At 36.4% G+C, this 7,227-nt stretch overlaps 1 long non-coding RNA gene across 1 annotated transcript; it reads right to left on the bottom strand.

Annotated features, from left to right (window-relative positions):
- Positions 1-510: 510 nt before the first annotated feature.
- LOC107873246 lies at positions 511-3,100 on the bottom strand. Its single transcript, XR_001675197.2, has 2 exons — positions 2,332-3,100; positions 511-1,804 (listed from the first exon to the last, which is right to left on the bottom strand). It is a non-coding gene; the product is annotated as an uncharacterized LOC107873246 (long non-coding RNA).
- Between the last annotated feature and the right edge of the window lie 4,127 nt (positions 3,101-7,227).

Genomic DNA, 7,227 nt, shown 5'->3' with positions numbered 1-7,227 from the left:
ACCTTTATGTTATAACGTATTAGCATGGTACCTGATCCATTATCACATCATATCATATTGTACCTATTTTGCGGAGATTTCAACTTTTTGAGAAGAATCGTCACTTAATTTTTGAAAAAGAATTAAGAAACCTTAAAAGAGTTACTTCAAACGATTCAAAACAGAAAAATTATTTTAAGTTACAGATTCTAGATAAATGGTTCCTATTAATGTTTTCGGAAGGTGTTAGGCACCTAAAACGTCCGCTAACTTGCAGTTATCCGGATTGTTTAAAACGTCTTTCAACAAACTTTTAAAAGATTAATTTGTTGAAAAGTAATTGATTTTTTAGAAAAGACTTGTGTAAAATAGATTTAGGCGACTTAGTAGAGATTTTAACTAAGTCTAAATAAAATTAACAAACAAATAAACACATAAAGGGGAAAGGGAGGAGAGTAAACGATTTAGGCCATTGGGCCCAAACCTCATTGGGCCTTTGACCCATTTGCACCTGTCCTAAACTATGTTCTCTTTTCAAGCCCGTCGGCCCAAAATCTACTCCACTTGTATTAAATTTATAATGTTGGCTTCGAGGCCCAAATGAATAAATAAATAAATAAAATAAATAAAATAAATATAGACAACAATAAATAAATAAACAAAATAAAATGAAAAACGAGACTTTCAAGTCTCTTGGCCGCTTCACCGCTTCAGAGATGTATTTCGACCCAATCTTCTTCTCTCGATTCCTTGGATCCGTTTGCCATGAGACGGTTTTTTGGACTTAGAACTTCGAGTTTGACTCGAGGAAGTGGGCCATGTGGGCCCATTACGAAATGCAAGATGAAAGAGTCCATTTGGACTCCAAGGCAAGTACATGCGAAGAGAAAGGAAAAGGAAAATTAATACTCGTTCCAAATTATCAGCCCAACATGATAGTGGATTTGTGATACTGTAAAAGATGTACAAACAACAAATGCAGGAAGGAATGTAATTTACAAACTTGGGAAAGCATATGGTTACAGAAACTCAAGTTTTGTAGAAAGAAACAAGGTGGCCGTGAAGAAAGCCTCATAATTTCGAGTAAGCAAAATCAAACCTTTATTCAAGAAGGACCGACCAAAAGAAGAACGACACAATATCAAATTATCCTTACGGAAAAATCTTATTCATTAGCTAATTGGGGCACAATCGATTACAAGTCTTGAACTTTTAGAGAAAATAACGAAAATCAAGCATCTTTAGATAGGAAAGAGTAAGTTCGTTGACTAAGTTCTATCAATAAACAGCAAAACAAGTATCCATAGACTTCTTGCGCAAAACAAAACACTTAAAAGGCTCTATCTAACTCACACTCCTAATTTTTTCATGGTCCTACAGAGGGGCTTAAAGAAAATAAAAGAGAATAGATATCACAGAGGAAGAAAACATAACAATAGGAAAGTTTTGAAGAAGGCTCAAACAAAATATTTCTTGATTCGCATAGATGTCGACAGCATTCCTACATAGAATACAACACAAAAATGTACTCCAAAAGGCCAACCACTCCAAAGTAATACTAGATGGAATCTGGCAATCTGATTTCCGAATCGAACATGCAAATAAACTAAATTTCAAAGAGCAAAAAGTAACAAATATTCAAGTGAAAGCTCTTTAAACCAACATCCCCCTCTCTTTGGCGAGCCACGAAAAATAGTGAACCGAGTTCATCAGGAAATTTTGACAATACTTTATTCGAAATAACGACCGGAGAAACCCCACAAATTCTGAATGAAGCTGGTAAGCATGGAAGATCCACCAGAAATCCAACTACGATAAATTTTTCCTGTAAAATTCAGTGAACGAAATCTTAACTGGAACAGCAGGATAGAAGAGATTGCGATTTAGAGAGACTTTAACAAGACAAAAAGTTCATCTTTAACAAGACAAAGAGTTCAGCAACGGAGATAAGACTAGCACATTCAATTAGTGCGGCAGACAAATCAGACAGTATTCGAATCAAAGGAAAACAAGGGCAGCCTAATGGGTTGACATGGAAAATCTTGAAACCAAAATAAACAACAATAATGGAAAAATTAATAAATCTATAATCAATCACATGAGGATAGTTTGCGATGACAGGCATATTAGTTCTCTTGAAAGAAAAATCATGACAAAGTCGTGAACTTTCGCGTATGCAGTCAAGACAGTGGATTAAACACGGCCTAATAAGGTCACAATCATCATCACAAGAATCCTAAGACCTTCAAGGCTTACAACAGACAATTCCCAAGACTCTTTATAGCCATTAACGCCACTAACAAATCGATGAAAAGAAGAAAATATTAAAACTAAAAGGAACGATGTATTTACCTCTTTCGGGGTAGAAAAATGGGAGAACGAGCTAACGTCGAGATGCTCCACCACAGGAGAAGAATCTTCGTCCACTCGGGGACTTCAATTTGCCGACCAACTTCCCGAAAAGACGAACGAAAGAAAAAAAAAATTCCCTAAAAGAAACTGTTTTCTCTCCAAATTTTCTCCAATATTCAGAACCCAAAAATTTCCAAACCTTCCCATCTCTAACCCCTTGAAACAGTGATCCAGTGGGTCTTTACATAGAAGACGAATTAGGGGTAATTTAGGGATTTGAAAAAGAGAATCTTTGGAATTTTGAAATTCGAAATTCCCCTTCCAGCTTGAGAATTCATCAACAAACGTACCAATTTGGATTATCTCCCGGATAATTCAGAAAAGGTGGACCTATCAAAATTGGGGAAAACCAAATCCCCTTTTCAACCAATGAAAACCCCCCTAAATAAGTACAAAATCATCCCGTCTCATCCAAGAATCACAGGATTGAACCGTTGGAGAGGGATAACTCATCCGATTCTAGAACCTTTCAGGGTTTTCTTGCACGAATTTGCACGTGACGGAGTGAGACGCGTGTGGAAAAAGGTCGGGTTGACTCAGACGGGGCTGGATCGGAGTTGGTTCGGCGTCGGGTTAGGGTTTGGTTTTGGTTGATGAAGTCGTGATTTAGGATTGCTGTTCTTGTTGTTGATGGAGAGAGGATATAGGGGAACGGACCGGGTCAGCTGATTGAGGGATTGGGTTGGAGAGTGAGTTGTTGGGCTGGTGATTAAAAGAGGAGAAACGGACTGCTGTTGTTGGGCCTAGGGTAGATGGGTTGTTTTTGGGGTCTAGGTATTGGGTTTTAATTGGAAAAGGTAGATTATGCTATTTGGGTTATTTATTAAATAGGAAAAATTTAGACAATGTCATTTAAAATTTAACCTATTTAAAACTCAATCAACCAATTGCATTGCAATTGTGGCCGGATTGATTTCAATTAAGGTCCAAATTTAGTAAATTGACTAAATTGACGAAATTCAATATGAATTATTACCTTGTTTAATCTCGAGCTTCTCGATCCAATAAAAATTCAACAAATATTTTCGAATATATTATTTCTTGGTGATAGACTATATTTAAATCAAGATTTTAATCCTTTAACTTTATCTCAAGGCAAACTTTGTTCAAAATCCAATACTTTATGAAAAATAGATTTTTAAGTAACAGAATTATATGATTTCGTATAATTGAATACAATAATATAAAATCGTCACTTAAAATGCCAAACTTACCCAGATAAATACTTTAATTTTTTTTCCTTTATTCGACAAAATAAATATTGTAATCTTATTAAAAATTGAAGAAACTCAGAATTAAAATTAGTTATGGAGGGCAAAAATTAGGTGTCAACAACTGCCCCCTCCCTTTGGGTTGGGTGAATGCAAGTAACCTTGGTCAAAGGGAGGTTGACGTTCCTAATTTTGTCCTACCACAAATTCATATCTGAAAGAGATTGGCTTTTGCATGAGTTTATAGAGAATGGTCGGACGTCGATATCAGGTTTCCTACATATCTCAGGTTACATGAGAATTCAGGCCACTTGTGGTTGATAAAGCTTGATTTTAAGCACGATTTTTAAGAAAATTCACAAGTTATCCCGATTTTAGAGTTTTTAATAAAACTGAGAAGCTGGGGAATAAAGGGATTTGGGGGGGAGGATAGAATGCAGTTGAGTTTTCTACATAGAGTCCAACCTACATATCCCCAAGACTCAGGGAATCAGACTCTTGTAGTTCGACTCAATCGGTAGAAATGGTGGTCTTTTATTTAAGACGATCTTTGGCTCGGTCTGAGTGACAAGTTGATTGAGTTGTGGTAAAAATATTGTAACCTCTTAACCATGAACGTGGATCTCTTCACATCTATAGGTAAGAATTTACCTAGACATAATTTCCAAAACTCTAGGTATGTTGTCACTTGGATTTCAAAGAAATAGAAGTTTATCCTCGGTATGAGTTTAGGAATATCCCAAAGGTGAAGCTGAAACCAGAATATCCTAGAATTCCCACACGCCTTCTAACAGGGGTGTGGTTGGATGATGGTGATCATCCTTTAGCTCGTGTCCAGAGAGTTTGACGTATTTCTTCAGACTATGTCCCATTTTAATGCTAAGAAAGAGTTCCATGTTGTGCTGCATCTTATTTGAAGTTGTTTGCATTTGTGGTTTTGATTTGAGATTTTCATCCTCTCGGATGCTCTTGACAATGCTTCAAGCAAAAAGTGTTAGTGCTAAACATAATTCATGAAAGAGGTATGTAGTCTTTTACCATATCTCCACGTAAGTTGTGTCCTAAAAAGCGGAGTCATATCTTCATGTACCTGTTTGGAATAAAATAACTAGCAACAAAAAACACAACAACCCTCTTGGTTATTGTATCATTATGATATTTGTCAGTTGAATATGTCTTCAAAGTGGGGTGGCCCTTTTGGACACTGACAGTACTTTATACAGAACGATCCCTACAACCATGTAATCTTGTGTTGGTGTGGCAACCCTTTTGGTTACCTATATCACTTGTTGTATATAGAATGATAACCTCTCCGGTTATAGCCGATGATCGAATTATAAATTTTTCTTAAATTGTTAATCTTTGGATAATCTTGCACATTATTTGATGTTGGATACGAGGTGACTTACAGATATCCTTTGAATTACTAGCCTTTAGGTAATCTTGCACATTATCCGACCTTAGATAAGAGATGACTTACAAATATTCCTCCAATTATTAGCTCTCTAGTATTCCTGCACGTCATCCGACCTTGGATATAATATGACTTACAGATATGTCTCAAATTGCTAGTCTTTGGGTATTCCTACACATAATCTATCTTGGATTTGACGCAGCTTATAAAGAACCCTTGGACATTATCAATTTGATAATCTTGCATATTCTCCAATAAGGATTTAGTTGCGACTTACGGATAAACTTTGAACTATAGATTTTTGGGTGACCTTGCACATTATCCGTTTAGGATGTTGTTGTGGCTTACGGATGACCTACAAGCTATCAATTCATAGATTATCTTACACATTATCCCATTTCAAATAATATGACTTATAGATGACCCTCAAATTATTAATTTCTAGGAAATTCCATATATCGCTCGTCTTCAGATAGCGACTTAAAGGCGTCCCTTCAAATCACGTGCTCTTGATGCATTCAGATGCTGATTCATATAAAGATAAGATATCCTTGACACCAGCGTTTGTGTCTAGCGTGTCAACAAATATTAAATGATGATGATATCCTCGATGCCAGCATTTATGTCTTACATGTCAACAAATATAAAATACTGATGATATCCTCGATGCTAGCTTTTTATGTCTTGTGTGTCAACAAATATTGAATGGCCCTCTTGGTAATAATATGCAATGGTCCTCTCGGCGATGATATGAATGGCCCTCTTGGGAATGATATGAAATGGCCCTCTTGGCAATGATAAGCAATAGCCCTCTTGGCAATGATATGAAATGGCCCTCTTAGAAATGATATGAAATGTTCCTCTTGGAAATGATATGAAATGGCCTTCTTAGCAATGATATGAAATGACCCTCTTGGCAATGATATGAAATGGCCCTCTTGGCAATGATATGCAATGGCCCTCTTGGCAATGATATGAATGGACCTCTTGGCAATGATATGAAATGTCCCTCTTGGCAATGATATGAATGGCCCTCTTGGCAATGATATTAAATGGCCCTCTTGGAAATGATATGAAATGGACTTCTTGGCAATGATATGAAATGAACTTCTTGGCAATGATATGAAATGACCCTTTTGACAATGATATGTAATAGCCCTCTTGGCAATGATATGAAATAACCCTCTTAGCAATGATATGCAATGGCCCTCTTGGTAATGATATGAAATGGCCCTCTTGGCAATGCTATGAAATAGCCCTCTTGGCAATCTGAAAACAGTTTCACCTGAGTTTGTTTATCTGCTTCTTGCTTTCTACATATACCTGTACTTGAAGTAGACGATTAGTAGACACAAAGTGGATTTTTTTTCAGAAAAATTCTAAATACAATAATTGTAAAGAAAAGAAGACGCTTTTGTTTGTCCTCCATGATCTCAAGAAATGAGATGGACAATTCAAATGGTACTCGATAAATGGGTATTAAACCAATTTTTGGGATATCCAAAAATACCGTTCTTAAGTATTATATGCTCTGGCATGACTCCTGACTTGCTTGGGGATTTTTTTTGAAAGAAACACTCATTTTGTATATCGATCCCCGCATCCACAGAAAAATGATTAGTTTGAATAAAACTACTCCATGTTGACTTTCTTGTTTGCTCGGTTTGCTCCTCGCCATCTTTTAGGTGCCCTGTCACATTGGTATCTCCACCCTGGGTCCCTGCTCCCATAGACGCCCAGGAATCACTAAGTAAAAGATTTGTACAGATTTTTTCAAAACTAGTCTTATTTTTAGCAAATAGTTTTGAAAGTATCTGTAAAAATTTTAGAAAATTTCTGCCAGTTATGTCATGTACTAGCTCAACGAGCGTCTTCCTTATGGTTTTGACTATATCCGACGGATGATTTTCAAAACTCATGATCATTGTTGGAGGGTTCTTCAGATAGTTCTGTCATAGCCAGAAATTGAGTTTACCTAGACTTTGTAGCAGTTGGTGGCTTCAAAAGCTTGGCTTTAAACTTTGCTGCAGGGAAATTTGAAATATATTCCAGTAATTGATGGAAATTTTAAGGCCTCCCTTAAAATTTCTGCCCCAGTTTAAAGTTGTCGGAGATGATATCAACTCGAGAAGATCCAAAGTCTTTGTTGGTCTTCGTTCTTCATGTTGGATGTCGATCTTCTCTTGTGAATTTTTGAGATTCCTCTCAAAA

This window comes from Capsicum annuum, chromosome 6, assembly GCF_002878395.1.
Source record: "Capsicum annuum cultivar UCD-10X-F1 chromosome 6, UCD10Xv1.1, whole genome shotgun sequence".
Lineage (NCBI taxonomy): Eukaryota > Viridiplantae > Streptophyta > Magnoliopsida > Solanales > Solanaceae > Capsicum > Capsicum annuum.
Note: the sequence above shows the minus strand (reverse complement) of the source record. Positions and strands in the feature narration are given on the sequence as shown.